General features: G+C 44.5%; 1 pseudogene; it reads left to right on the forward strand.

The window, feature by feature from the left end:
• The window catches only part of LOC102937793, a 63,906-nt pseudogene that overhangs the window by 15,573 nt on the left and 32,094 nt on the right, over positions 1-16,239 (forward strand).

Genomic DNA, 16,239 nt, shown 5'->3' on the forward strand with positions numbered 1-16,239 from the left:
ATAATCATTACTCTAAGCCCCCCAGTGCCCTCACTTCCACTGTTCCATCAAACCTTACATAAAATGCAGGGATATAAATGACAGTATTTGCACAATGATCATATGGTGTTCCCAAGTGATTTTACCCATGCAAAAGTTCAAAGTCAAGTACCTTTCTTTAGAATTCATCCTCCTGGATTGATTTCCCCAGTCTCAGTTATCTTCTTCTGGTGGCTTATTAACCAGCCTCCAGGTGGAGCTCTTTCAGAAACCAGATCCTAGGCAGGATCTTGATGACCATTTGTACTGCGATCACACTTTGGGACTTCCCATAAAGGTTCATTCTGCATGGCAGGTACAGCTGGGTGAAGACAATCAATTATTAAAGATCAAATTATTAATACGAATACTCACAGTTCATCATGGATCCAGTGTTGAAAATTCAGAGAGCTATCCCCTATTCATGAGGCGCTATTAGGGAGGAAAGCACAGGACTGGGAACCAGCTGATATGGGTGGTACTTCTGGCTCTGCTACCAACTTCCCATGTGACCTTGGGGAAGTCACCGCTCTATGCCTCAGTTTTCCCATCTGTAAAATAAAGATAAAACTTCCTTATCTCATGGTTGTGCTGTGAGGCTTAATTCAATGGTGCTTGTGAAGAGCTTTGATGAACTCAGGCGAAAGGCACTAACAAAATGCAGACTACTCTTATTTCCATTTTCCATCGACTTATTTCACAAACCACTGTATTTGTTTTTATACCTCATTTCTAGTAACTTCCGTAACGACTCACTCACAGTCAGAGTGGTAAGCAAATAAACTTAAATATCTGTTAATTACATGAAGAGGTGGAGAAAATATTAAGGCAAGCACTATATATAGGGCCCAGATCCACGAAGGTACTTAGGCATTCTAACACTGAGTGTCGTGGTACCTAACTTTTGACCATCGAGAAAAATTATAGGAGCAACACTGTGGTCGACAAAGCCTAGGCATCTAGACAAGGAATGGGGGAAGAGAGGCTCCTTACAGTATGATCCACAAAGCCAGCATCCTGGCGGGGGAGCTGTCTGAGCTAGCCAATGGGAGACGTTGACAAGAAAAGGGGGGAGGGATAGCTCAGTGGTTTGAGCATTGGCCTGCTAAACCCAGGGTTGTGAGTTCAGTCCTTGAGGGGGCCATGTAGGGATCTGGGGCAAAAATTAGGGATTGGTCCTGATCTGAGCAGGGTATTGGACTAGATGATCTCCTGAGGTCCCTTCCAACCCTGATATTCTATGAAAGGTGTGTGGTAAGCCCTGCCCTTCTTATGGAGATAGGCATCTAAGTCTGGGCTGCAGGAAGGCACCTGTCTTTGCATGTGAGCCACAAACTAGGGGAGATAGGTGTTCAGCTGACTAAATTGTGTGCAGGGCCTGAAACAACAGAAAAGAGGAGGAAGAGGACCTCCCTTATAACCTTTAGCCCTGTGGACAGGGTACTCACCATTTGAACAGGGATCAGCCACCTCTCAGGTGAGTGCCTTAACCACTAGGCTAGAGAATCATTCTGACTCTGTCACTGGCCCAGTTAATATTTAATTATTCAATTAAAGGGGAACAACTTCAATAGGAGAGACTGATGGAGCCTCATATCAGACTACGCCATAGCCCAATGGTTAGGACACTCCCCTGAGAGATGGCTAATTCCTGTTCAACTCCCTTCTCTCCCTCAGGAGGAAGGGGGACTTGGACCAGGGGTCTCCCACATTCTGGGTGAGTACCCTCTCCTCTCCCACCACAGCCGTTTTGTGTGAACTCTCCTGTGGGTCGCTATCCCATAGGCTGCCTCTCAGCACATTCAGAGGCAAAACCACGGACAATGAGTGAGTTTAGGTGCCTACAGGGTTAGGCAGCAGCTGAGCAGAGCTTTGTGGATCATAGTTATGTCTAAAAATAGGACCCAAGTATCTTTGTGGCTCACACCCAAGGTGTCCTTACTCCAGCAACTAGTGCTTGGCATTGAAGTAACGCTCATTATGCACTGACTGAAGCTAGAGAAGGGGGAGTCTGATCCACAGGGCCGTCCTTACCCATACGCAAAGTACTCAGCTGCGTAGGGCACCAGGAAATTTGGGGCGCCAAATTTCCTGGTGTCCTGCGCAGCTGCATGCTGCTCCAGCTCTTCCCCAGGGCCCCTACCCCTGCTCCACCCCTTCCCTGCCCCAGCCCCGCCTCTTTCTGGCCCCGCCCCCTCTCCCCTGAGCTCTGCAGGATGGCCGAGGCGCTGCACTCACTGGTGGCAGGAAGTGCAGTGACCCAGCCCCAGCTGCGCCGCTGGTGAGTGTTGGGAGGTGGTTTCCCCTGCCCTGCAAGCCAGCCCCGCCCCCCCGCAGAGGCCTGGGGCCAGCCCCCCCGCAGAGGCTTGGGGGGTGCCCCCCCATGGGGGGGCAGCATAGAGCCCCAGAATAGCTAGGGACAGCCCTGCTGATCCAGTTCCTGTTATTGGCTCTGCCACTAATTCACTGGGTTAAATTTATTGAAGTTATTTAAGGCCCAATTCTGCCATCATACTCCCTACAATAGAATCATAGAATCATAGAATATCAGGGTTGGAAGGGACCTCAGGAGGTCATCTAGTCCAACCCCCTGCTCAAAGCAGGACCAATCCCCAACTAAATCATCCCAGCCAGGGCTTTGTCAAGCTTGACCTTAAAAACTTCCAAGGAAGGAGATTCCACCACCTCCCTAGGTAATGCATTCCAGTGTTTCACCACCCTCCTAGTGAAAAAGTTTTTCCTAATATCCAACCTAAACCTCCCCCACTGCAACTTGAGACCATTACTCCTTGTCCTGTCCTCTTCTACCACTGAGAATAGTCTAGAACCATCCTCTCTGGAACCATCTCTCAGGTAGTTGAAAGCAGCTATCAAATCCCCCCTCATTCTTCTCTTCTGCAGACTAAACAATCCCAGTTCCCTCAGCCTCTCCTCATAAGTCATGTGTTCCAGACCCCTAATCATTTTTGTTGCCCTTCGCTGGACTCTCTCCAATTTATCCACATCCTTCTTGTAGTGTGGGGCCCAAAACTGGACACAGTACTCCAGATGAGGCCTCACCAATGTTGAATAGAGGGGGATGATCACGTCCCTCGATCTGCTCGCTATGCCCCTACTTATACATCCCAAAATTCCATTGGCCTTCTTGGCAACAAAGGCACACTGCTGACTCATATCCAGCTTCTTGTCCACTGTCACCCCTAGGTCCTTTTCCGCAGAACTGCTGCCTAGCCATTCGGTCCCTAGTCTGTAGCGGTGCATTGGGTTCTTCCGTCCTAAGTGCAGGACCCTGCACTTATCCTTATTGAACCTCATCAGATTTCTTTTGGCCCAATCCTCTAATTTGTCTAGGTCCCTCTGTATCCTATCCCTATCCTCCAGCGTATCTACCACTTCTCCTAGTTTAGTATCATCCGCAAATTTGCTGAGAGTGCAATCCACACCATCCTCCAGATCATTTATGAAGATATTGAACAAAACCGGCCGCAGGACCGACCCCTGGGGCACTCCACCTGACACCGGCTGCCAACTAGACATGGAGCCATTGATCGCTACCCGTTGAGCCCGACAATCTAGCCAACTTTCTACCCACCTTATAGTGCATTCATCCAGCCCATACTTCTTTAACTTGCTGACAAGAATACTGTGGGAGACCGTGTCAAAAGCTTTGCTAAAGTCAAGAAACAATACACCCACTGCTTTCCCTTCATCCACAGAACCAGTAATCTCATCATAGAAGGTGATTAGATTAGTCAGGCATGACCTTCCCTTGGTGAATCCATGCTGACTGTTCCTGATCACTTTCCTCTCATGTAAGTGCTTCAGGATTGATTCTTTGAGGACCTGCTCCATGATTTTTCCAGGGACTGAGGTGAGGCTGACTGGCCTGTAGTTCCCAGGATCCTCCTTCTTCCCTTTTTTAAAGATTGGCACTACGTTAGCCTTTTTCCAGTCATCCGGGACTTCCCCCGTTCGCCACGAATTTTCAAAGATAATGGCCAATGGCTCTGCAATCAGAGCCGCCAATTCCTTTAGCACTCTCGGATGCAACTCATCCGGCCCCATGGACTTGTGCACGTCCAGCTTTTCTAAATAGTCCCTAACCACCTCTTTCTCCACAGAGGGCTGCCATCTACTCCCCATGCTGTGATGCCCAGTGCAGCAGTCTGGGAGCTGACCTTGTTAGTGAAGACAGAGGCAAAAAAAGCATTGAGTACATTAGCTTTTTCCACATCCTCTGTCACTAGGTTGCCTCCCTCACTCAGTAAGGGGCCCACACTTTCCTTGGCTTTCTTCTTGTTGCCAACATACCTGAAGAAACCTTTCTTGTTACTCTTGACATCTCTTGCTAGCTGCAGCTCCAGGTGCGATTTGGCCCTCCTGATTTCATTCCTACATGCCCGAGCAATATTTTTATACTCTTCCCTGGTCATATGTCCAACCTTCCATTTCTTGTAAGCTTCTTTTTTATGTTTAAGATCCGCTAGGATTTCACCGTTAAGCCAAGCTGGTCGCCTGCCATATTTACTATTCTTTCGACACATCGGGATGGTTTGTCCCTGTAACCTCAACAGGGATTCCTTGAAATACAGCCAGCTCTCCTGGACTCCTTTCCCCTTCATGTTAGTCCCCCAGGGGATCCTACCCATCCGTTCCCTGAGGGAGTCGAAGTCTGCTTTCCTGAAGTCCAGGGTCCGTATCCTGCTGCTTACCTTTCTTCCCTGTGTCAGGATCCTGAACTCAACCAACTCATGGTCACTGCCTCCCAAATTACCATCCACTTTTGCTTCCCCCACTAATTCTTCCCGGTTTGTGAGCAGCAGGTCAAGAAAAGCTCCCCCCCTAGTTGGCTCCTCTAGCACTTGCACCAGGAAATTGTCCCCTGCGTTTTCCAAAAACTTCCTGGATTGTCTATGCACCGCTATATTGCTCTCCCAGCAGATATCAGGAAAATTAAAGTCACCCATGAGAACCAGGGCGTGCGATCTAGTAACTTCTGCGAGTTGCCGAAAGAAAGCCTCATCCAGCTCATCCCCCTGGTCCGGTGGTCTATAGCAGACTCCCACCACTACATCACTCTTGTTCTCACACTTCTAAACTTAATCCAGAGACACTCAGGTTTTTCTGCAGTTTCGTACCGGAGCTCTGAGCAGTCATACTGCTCCCTTACATACAGTGCTACTCCCCCACCTTTTCTGCCCTGCCTGTCCTTCCTGAACAGTTTATAACCATCCATGACAGTACTCCAGTCATGTGAGTTATCCCACCAAGTCTCTGTTATTCCAATCACGTCATAATTCCTTGACATCACCAGGACCTCCAGAATACTTTAGTAGTACCTTATTGTACTAAACCCCATTGTAGTAGAAGCCATTTCTCACAGATTAAGGTGGTACACAAGGCAAATAAGGGTAGTAGAACCAGGCTCTTCATCTCTTTATGCTTCAATTTTCCCATGTGTAAAGTGGAGGCAATACTTATCCATATTTGTAAATCACTTTGGAACCTTAGATGAAAGATTCTGTTTAAAGCATGCACATCATTATTACCTCCAGCAGCACAGAAGAAGAGGACTCTAACTTCATTCAGTGACAGAGTTACACTATTACACCACTACTTCAAGCACTGAGATGAGCCAGTCCCCCTTACCAACGTGCCTCCTTTTTAAATAGGGTTGCGAAGCCTCCAGGATTGTCCTAGAGTCCCCAGAAATTAAAGATTAATCTTTAATTAAAGTTTATGTCATATGATGAAACCTCCAGGAATACGTCCAACCAAAACTGGCGATCCTATTTTTAAATTGATGGTAGCCAGTCACTCAGGGCCACATTTTCAGCATAGTGTGCAGGAAGTACAGCATATTATATGATAGCAGCAGTTGTGTAAGCTCAATGAAAACTTAACCCTCATTGTGCAGTTCACAGGATGATGATGATGACTCAGCTTCATTCTGTGAAGCAGCAGATTATCCTCTGTACTTGCCTCTATCTTAACTGGAAAAGAAAATAGCTGTGGTTCATCATGAAAACGTCATGAGACAGAGAAATTCTTGTAAGTTATGCAGATCACTTTTATTTGCCACTGCAGGACTCATCAGAATTAGTAATGTAATTACAGTGTTTTTGTTGTAATTGGTGTTCCGATTAGCTTTGCTTAGAGCTAGACATTCAAAGGAGGCCATGATACATAAACTTGAAAATTAGATGTAAAATTTCTGAAGGATAGGTGATCAAATACATCTACATTTATAGAATCATAGAAATGTAGGACTGGAAGGGATCTTGAGAAGTCATCAAGTCCAGCCCCCCTACTCTGAGGCAGGATCACGTAAATCTAGACCATTCTTTCCAACCTGTTCATAAAAACCTCAAACAATGGGGATTTCACAGCCTTCCTTGGATGCCTGTTACAGACATTAACTACCCTTATAGTTAGAAAGTGTTTCCTAATATCTAACCCTAAATCTCCCTTGCTGTAGATTAAGTCCATTAGTTCTTGTGCTACCTTCAGTGGACATGGAGACCAACTGATCAAGTCCTTAATTTTTTTGTTAATTAAAACCATCCAGTATCAAGAAGGGTGCTGCCTTAATGGTGTTTGTTTCTCCAATAAACACAAGCTCTTAGTCTTATGCAGAGTCAAAAAGGCAGCCAGAAGAGGAGCCTCTTTACATTACACTGGTGCATGACACAGTTTTGGTCCCAGTGCACAAGGATTCATGTAAACAGTATTAGAAACCCCATAAGGAGTGACGTGAAGGAAGGGCCGTGGTTAGAGCTGGTTTAAAAATGCCAGTTACTTTTCACAGGAAATTTCTATAGATTTAAAATTTTCCATTTATTTGTAATTTCTTGTGGAAAAAACACTAGAGATGTTTGATTAAAAAAAAGTTTTTTAAAAAAAGCTATTAAAAATTGTTGAAAAATGTTACTGAAAAGTTAACTTTTTAAAAGATGCCGCCCCATCAATTTATACTGAAAAACTTATTGGTTTCCGGTTTTTGGATGACAAAATGGGAAATTTTGATCAAAATAAGTTACATTCTGGTCAAAAAATTATAATTGAAAAAGAGATTATGAAAAAATTTGGACTAGCTCTAACCACGACCCTGCTGTGGCTCTAAGCCAGCTCCAGCAGCTGGTGTGAAGTGGTAGCAAAGAATTTATTGCTTCTTATTGACAGGTGTAGCACTGCTACTGTGTGCAGTCCCAGAGACTTTATGCTTATCTGAAGCACTATGGGAAATTTTCTTTAATAAAATGGTAGGTTAAGTTGCACCAGATAAATTACAAATGTTGGTAATAACTGGAGTGATTTAGGTGGATAGGCTGTGTCCCTACTTCTCACTCACTACTGCCAATTGAAGAGAGGAAACAAAGCTAAAAATAAAAGGAAGAAAATAAACATCAGTTGTGAGAGGGAGCCTCTCAGTCTGAGCAGTGGACCACCAGAAAAGCCTAGATAGCATGTATTCACTGAAAAGATGGTAGTGGCATTTCTATTCCAACGTTAAGAGTTGTACTTGGATAGCTATTTCAGATAAAAAGAAAATCACACTCCTAACCCAAATAGTTATACCAGTTAAAAAACAAAAACAAACAAACCACCTGTTTATAGACTGGGCTCTGCTGAACCAGTGTGTGACCAATCACAATCAATTTACACAGCTTGAAATTAATCCAAGTGAATATCACGTTTTCAAATTCATGTGAACATCAAGAATATTTTTATGTGTAATTGCATGGAAAGCTTTGACATTTTGTAGAATGGCTTCAAAAGAAAACCTGTAAGCAGTCAAATTTTGTTGGAAAGTCATTTTCTCCAAATATTTTTCTCAACTCTGCTAAGTATTAAAATAGAATTAATGTTAAGGGTTGATTTACTACATTGAGAGGCACGCCCCAGCAGGGTCCTGTACAGCCTCTATTCTGCAAACTGTACGTTTGTCTAGATGGAGAGCTCATGCACGGCAAGCTGGGGTGTAAATTTACAGTGCCCCAGGCTGATGCACACTAACTGACTGTGTGGACTCCACTACTGTGCACTAACAGTTCCCTAGTGCGCTTTCAAAGAATCATAGGGTTAGAAGGGACCACAAGCATCATCTAGTAGTCTAACCCCCTGCCAGATGCAGGATTTGTTATCTAAACCATCCAAAACAGATGGCTGTCCAGCCTCTTTTTGAAAACTTCTAGTGAAGGTACTTCCACAACCTCCCTAGGCAGTCTGTTCCATTGTCCTACTGTTCTTACAGTTAGGAAGTTTTTCCTGAGATTTAATCTAAATCTGTTATGCTGTAGTTTGAACCCATTGCCTCTTGTCCCGCCCTCTATCACAAGAGAGAACAACTTTTCTCCATCTTTTTTATGACAGCCTTTCAAGTATTTGAAAACCTCTGTCATGTCCCCTCTTAATCTCCTCTTTTCCAAACTAAACATACCCAGTTCGTTCAGCCTTTGCCCGTATAACTTGCATTCCATCCTTTTGATCATCTTTGTTGCTCACCTCTGGATCCTTTCCAGTTTCTCCACATCCTTTCTATACATTGATGACAAAATTAGACACAGTACTCCAGCTGAGGCCTAACCAGTGCTGAGTAGAGTGGTACTATCACCTCCCATGACTTGCATGTTGTGCCTGTGTTAAGGTAATCTAAAATTGCATTTGCTTTTATTGCAACAGCATCACATTGCTTACTCATGTTGAGGTGGTGATTCACCACAACTCCCAGATCCTTTTCAGCAGTGCTGCTTCCAAGCCAGTTATCACCCATTCTGTATTTGCACATTTGGTTTTTCTTCCCTAAGTGTAACACCTTATATTTGTCTTCGTTGAATTTCATTTTCTTGTCTATAGCCCAGTTCTCCTATTTAACAACTCCTATTCATCCCTCTGAATTTTAGCTCTGTCCTCCAAAGTGTTGACAACCCCACCTAGCTTTGTATCATCTGCAAATTTGATCAGTACGCTCTCTATTCCTACATCCAAGTCATTAATAAAGATGTTGAAAAACACTGAACCCATAACAGATCCCTGTGGAACCCCACTTGAGAGTTCCCACCAGTCTGATATAATTCCATTAATGGTCACTCTTTGTGGTTGTTTAACCAATTATGTATCCACTTAATGGTAGTTCCGCAAAGCCCACATTTTTCCAGCTTAAAGAAAAGGAGTACTTGTGGCACCTTAGAGACTAACCAATTTATTTGAGCATGAGCTTTCGTGAGCTACAGCTCACTTCATCGGATGCATACTGTGGAAGCTGCAGAAGACATTATATACCATGGTCTCTGTGTGTATATAATGTCTTCTGCAGCTTCCACAGTATGCATCCGATGAAGTGAGCTGTAGCTCACGAAAGCTCATGCTCAAATAAATTGGTTAGTCTCTAAGGTGCCACAAGTACTCCTTTTCTTTTTGCGAATACAGACTAACACGGCTGTTACTCTGAAATCTTTTCCAGCTTAGTTATCAGAATGCCATGTGGGACTGTTTCAAAAGCCTTGCTGAAGTCCAGATATATTATGTCCACCACATTCCCCCTATCCATCAAACCAGATACCCTGTCAAAGAAGGAAATCAAGCTGGTTCGGCATGATTTGTTCTTAGTAAATCCATGCTGTCCGCTTGTGATTTACCCCTTCATCCTCCAGGTAGTCACAAACTGAATGTTTTATACATTGCTCTAATAGCTTCCCAGGCATCAAGGTCAGGCTGATTGGTCTGTAGTTCCTCAGCTCCTCCTTTCCCCCCTTTTAAAAGATGTTAGTCCTTCTCCAGTCTTCTAGGACCTCGTCTGTCATCCATGAGTTTGCAAATATTATTGCCAGTGGCTCCGAGAGTTCTTCAGCTAATTCCTTCTGCAGCCTGGGTGAATAGCATCAGGCCCTGCTGACTTGAATTCATTCAAATTAATCAGAAGATTGCTGATGTGTTCTTTACTTATCCCGATCTGCATCCCTTCCTCTTTATTGTCTATGGTAACTTCGCTAGTCGTCCGGTCATGTTATTTTTTGTGTGAAGACTGAAGAAAAGTAGGCATTGTGCAGCTCTGCCTTCGTATCATCTTCTGTTACTGGCACACCGTCTCCATTGAGCAGCGGACCCACACTATCCTTGATCTTTCTATTTGGTCTGACATGTTTGAAGAACCCCTTCTTGTTGTCTTTAACTTTTCTTGCCAGCTGTAACTCATTCTTTGCCTTGGCTTTCCTGATTTTGTCCCTACATCCTCACGCTATTCCCATGTATACTTCCTTGGTGACGTGCCTCTCCTTCCATTTCCTGTATGTATCCCTTTTGGTTTTTAGGTAGCTCTTCTTATCTTTCCCTTGCATCAGAGTAGCTTAATGTTGATCCTCTAGTATTACATCTTTTTAGGAACTGCGAGCCCCCCTCGACTCCTTTTCTTCCTATTTGGCTTTTCCATGGGACTTTGCCTACTATTGGTTGGTTGAATCCGCCTTTCTGAAGTCTAAGTTCCTTGTTTTGCTGTTCTCATGTCCTCCTTTCCATAGGATCAGATCATGATCACTTCCTCCCAAGTTCCCAACCACCTTCACATTCTCAATTAATTTATCCCTGTTGTGTTACCTGCACATTCTAGGGCACACACCTTTACCCATTTCATAGGGCTGAAGGCATAACACAGTTAATTTTGTAATAACACAGGCACCCTCCACCCTTTCTCAGATCCTAGGGCTCTGGGTGAAAGGTACACACCCTTACCCCATTCGTAGGGCTCAGGGCCACCCAGACCCAATTCTGAGGGCTCAGGTCGTAATCTGGTTCATTTAAGTACTCCCCTTACTCCGTTCCTAGGGCTCAGGGCGTACTCTTCTGCGGGGCCTTTTATCAGTGAAAGAGCCTTACACAGTAATATCCTTAACTTCTATTTATTAACAGTTACCAAACCAGAATGCACGCACTAAGCATACAGTGCTCACCGCTCCTAATAAGGCAGACGAACTTTTCCTGATGGCCAGTCAGGATCAGGTCATCCGGGGACTCCAGTTTCTGCATAATATAGTTGGCAGGGTGTTGAGGTCTGGCAGTTCTGATCTTGGGGCTGTATCCTGGGAGTTAGGTTCCAAAGAACTTCCTTTTGGACCCAAGTTTATATAGTGAAACTTGAGTCCTTCTTAGCTGTACCTTAACCAATCATTTTACTAAAGTATTACAAAATAATTCTTTGACCAATCCTAACATATTGCGAAACAATTCTTTACCCAATCATACCGCACCACCTTAGTTGATTTAAATCTTGCAAAATTAGTTATGCAACAGACAGTAATAATCAAAGAACCAAAAAGAGACCATACAGATAAAAAAAATAGAGAAGTAGGGACCATAAAGGCAAAACAATAAAGAAGTAGAGATTTCACACCCACAACTGTTGATAAGTGATTCCTTGCCAAACAGAATGCTACCAAAGAAAGTTTTCTTTAAACATCTTAAGCTCTGTTTCTTTATCTGGTGGTGGGTGGGTACTATTAATACAGGAGTGCCTTCTTAACAGTCTGATATGTAATTGTTTTAATGTAATTGAGGTGGAATGTGAGGATGTGACTTTCTGCTTCTTGGCTCATATCTGCCGGTGTCCTAATGTGGCTGCAGAAAAAGGCCTCAGGCCTTACAGTTGGTCAAGACCAGATCAAAAATGGATGACTCCTTAGTTGTTTCCTCAACTTTCTGAATCAGAAAGTTGCCCCCTACACATGCTAAGAATTTGCAGGACATATTATGTTTTGCTGTAATCATCTTCCAACAGATATCAGAGAAGTTAAAATTCCCCATTAATACAAGCTCATGTGTGTTAGCTAACCCTGTTATCTGCTTGTAGAATGACTCATCCACTTCCTGTTCCTGATTTGTTGGTCTATAATAGACCCCCACGCTAACATCGCTACTGTTCTTTCTCTTTTTTATCTGCATCTAGAGGCTCTCAGTAGGTCTGCCACTCACTTCCTCTTGGGCCTCGGACCAAGCGTACACATTCTTGACATACAGCACAACGCCTCCTCCTTTTTTTCCCCATACCTATCCTTTCGGAACAGTCTCCATGCTGGTACCTCAGTGCTGGTACTCCAATCATGGGAGTTGTCCCACTAAGTCTCTGCAATACCAATTCAGTCATTTTCTTCATATACCATGACTTCCAGTCCACCCTGCTTGTTCCCCATACTCATTGCATTTGTATATAGGCATTGAAGATATTTTGCAGACTGCCCTATTGCTTTTCTTCTGGCCTTTTTAATGCAGTTGTGTTTTCTAGTCCCTTCTCCAGAAATTAGCCTCTTCCCCTTGACTTCATTAGTTGAACCGAGATGTGCATTGGCTGGATTTTTGTCACCATCCCTCATAGGACCTAGTTTAAACTCTCCTTATCAGATTAGCCAGACTATGTCCAAAGATGCTCTTCCCAGTATTTGATTGATGGAGCCCATGCCAGCACAGTAATCCCCTTTCCTGGAACATGAGCTTCTTGTTGAAGCAGCCAACCTCTCTTGCCGATACCACCTGTGTCGCCACACATTTACTTCCATGATTTAGTGGTCCTTGCCCAGATCTTCTCCTTCAACAAGGAGGATGGATGAGACACCACTTGAACCCCAAACTCTTTTATCTTTCTTCCCAGTAACATGTAGTCTACAGTGATCCACTCAAGGTCATTCTTGGCAGTATCGTAGGTGTCCAGATGGATAAGTAGGAAGGGGTAGTGGTCCAAGGGCTTGATGAGTCTCAGTCACATCATGAATTCTAGCTCCAGGCAAGCAGGACACTTCTCAGAATTCCCAGTCTGGACAGCAGATGGATGACTCTGTCCCCCTTAGGAGGGATTCCCTGACCACCACTATCCTTCTCCTCCTCTTGGGAGTGGGGGGTCGTGGAACCCCCATCCTGAGGACAACGCATTCCGTGCCTTCTGGTTGACACGGTCTCCTGATCCCTTCCCTCAGATGACGCTTCCAAGGCATTCTCCCTAGTACCTGTGCAGAGAGCCTGAAAGCGGTTGCTTACTTCTATCTGTGTTGGGGGTATATTGGTTCTCCTCCTTGTTCTTCAAGAGGACACATACTGCCAACTTCCTTCCTTTTTCTTCAGTCCCCCCTGCACTGCCCTCTCTGATTCTTCAGCAGGCTGTGCCTGAAGTAACAAATCCTGACTTCTAGCCAAAAAGTCTTCATTTTCTCTGGTGCAACACAAGGTCAATACATGGGTCTCTCTCTAGTCCTTTAACCTTTCCTTCCAGTATAGAGACCAGCTTTTATTTCATACAGACAAAGTCGCTTCTATCCTCCGGGAGAAAGACAACCATGATTTGATCTACTCCCGATGGGAAATTTACACCCCAGCTTTTTGTCACCAACTCTCCATCTAAACAAGCCTTAGGCACATATTTAACTTTACATACCATGAGTAGATCTATCAAAGTTAACAGAGTTACTCCCAATGCATAAGGTTAAGCACATGTGTAAGTCTTTGCAGGATCAGGACATAGGTGTGGAAGGCCCATTAGAATCAGTGGAATTCTGCTGCACTGACTCTTACTCGCTGTTAGATTAATTAATCAAGGAGCCCATCAGCAGAATTACAATTGAGTGGTTTTTCTGTGAAACTCCTTTTTTCTTTTGTTTTCCCTATTACTGAATATCTGCTCAAATCTAAATGCATAGCAAGCTTCTTTGAGAATTAATTTTTTTTAACATATTACTTAACTGCCTGTCACCAGTTCTCTACCTGTTTCTATATGTATCAATTTATTGCACATAATGTCATGTTAAAATTAAAAAAAAAAAAAGTCTGAAAAAATTCACATCAGGCTAAGTTTTGCACCTGTTCAAATCAGACCCAGAAGATTGCTCGGCTGTTTACTTTTATTTTCTAGAGTGACATTTATGTAATGTTTATTTTGGGAGCAGAAAACAAATCTTCCTTTGTAAATGATTTTTTATTTGTTCATATTCTCTAGAGGTTCGTGTATTAAGCAAAAAGAAAAGGAGTACTTGGGGCACCTTAGAGACTAACAAATTTATTAGAGCATAAGCTTTCGTGAGCTACAGCTCACTTCATCAGATGCATTCAGTGGAAAATACAGTGGGGAGATTTATATACACAGAGAACATGAAACAACGGGTATTACCATACACACTGTAAGGAGAGTGATCAGGTAAGGTGAGCGGTTGTGGGGGTGCGGGGGAAACCTTTTGTAGTGATAATCAAGGTGGGCCATATCCAGCAGTTGACAAGAACGTGTGAGGAATGGGGAGAGGGGGGGAATAAACATGGGGAAATAGTTTTACTTTGTGTAATGACACATCCACTCCCAGTCTTTATTCAAGCCTAAGTTAATTGTATCCCGTTTGCAAATTAATTCCAATTCAGCAGTCTCTCGTTGGAGTCTGTTTTTGAAGTTTTTTGTTGAAGAATTGCCACTTTTAGGTCTGTAATGGAGTCCTTGAGGAATTCTACCATGATTTCAACAATTTCCATCCTGATGTAAGCAGAGTCAGGATGAGCTCCACCCTGACATCTGGTGGTGAGGTGTGGCAAGTTGTGGAAAAGAACTTCAGGGGCCGATCTCATTTGCATATGCACACCCACCCCACCTAGAATGAGGCCATAGCTGCCCAAATGGTCACTTTGGCTGCTGTGGGATCCCCAGTGTCTCTGTTATTGGGGCAGGAAGAATAAATTGTTATTACCCTAATTATGGGAACTGTGCTTGGAACTGTACTTGGCCTTTTGTTATGATGGAGGGACTCGCCATCAACTAAGTAGCACTTGCTAGGCAAGGGACATGGGTTCCAAAACTCTGTGAATCAAGAGAGGCTGGGGACAGGTATTAATACTTGGTGGCATGGGCCCCCTGGTGAGGGCCTTACATGCTAATTGCACTTCCTCCTCTCTCCACTGTGGAGTATCAGAGCTAATTTTGATTCCATTAGGAATCTAGTTACAGGCTGCTAAGCTGAATTCACTTTGGGGCAATGGTGCACCAGCACTGAGGCTCCCCTGCTGCAAGCTGAAATCACAAAAGAGCTAAACTTACTAAGAGCTGAGTGTTGTGTTAAGTAGTGGGGGAGCCTGAAGATATATGGTGGAGCAGTTTGCGGGACGGCGAGCAGAGCGGCTTGTGGAGCAGAGCAGTTTGTTGGATGCCTAGAGCAGCTCATGGGGCGGCTGGCGGAGCGGAGCCCCATGGAGAGGTGGGGCCATCAGCTTTGGACCACGTAAGGTGCCCCTTAACCCCCCCCCCCCCAAATCTCCACCGAGGTTGGGAGGTAAAACACTGCAGATGAACTTTTGAACTCTGGGACAGAGACTTTTGGGACTTTGGGTGATTTTGGATTGCTGGACTCAAGAACCAAAGGGAAAGGACACGCCCCAATTTGCTTGGGGTGGGTTTTTTGCTCATGGGTTGTGTTATGAATCCTGTTGGTGGTGTTTCCCCAACATAATGCCACATTGTTTCTCTCTGTTATTAAAAGGCTTTTTGCTACACTCAGACTATGTGCTTGCGAGAAGGGAACTATTGCCTCTTGGAGGCACCCAGCGGGGGTGGTATATATTTGTCCCAGGTCACTGGGTTGGGGCTCGAGCCGGTTTTGCATTGTGTTATTGGAATGGAACCCCTAGATACTGAACCCGGCCCTTGTTGCTGCCAACTCTGACAGGCAGAAGGGTTACACCACCATCAACCTCAGCCTGGACCAGTCCACACAAGAGATCCACTTCCTGGACACTATGGTGCTAATAAGTGATGCTCACATAAGCACCACCCTATACCGGAAACCTACTGACCATTATGCCTACCTACATGCCTCCAGCTTTCATCCAGACCACACCACACAATCCATTGTCTACAGCCAAACTCTGTGATACAACCGCATTTGCTCCAACCCCTCAGACAGAGACAAAACACCTACAAGATCTCGATCAAGCATTCTTACAACTACAATACCCACCTGCTGAAGTGAAGAAACTGTTTGACAGAGCCAGAAGAGTACCCAGAAGTTACCTACTACAGGACAGGCCCAACAAAAAAAATAACAGAACGCCACCAGCCATCACCTTCAGCCCCCAATTAAAACCTCTCCAACACATCATCAAGGATCTACAACCTATCCTGAAGGACGACCCATCACTCTCACAGATCTTGGGAGACAGGCCAGTCCTTGCTTCCAGACAGTCCCCCCAACCTGAAGCAAATACTCACCG

The sequence above is a fragment of the Chelonia mydas genome, chromosome 2 (assembly GCF_015237465.2).
Source record: "Chelonia mydas isolate rCheMyd1 chromosome 2, rCheMyd1.pri.v2, whole genome shotgun sequence".
Lineage (NCBI taxonomy): Eukaryota > Metazoa > Chordata > Testudines > Cheloniidae > Chelonia > Chelonia mydas.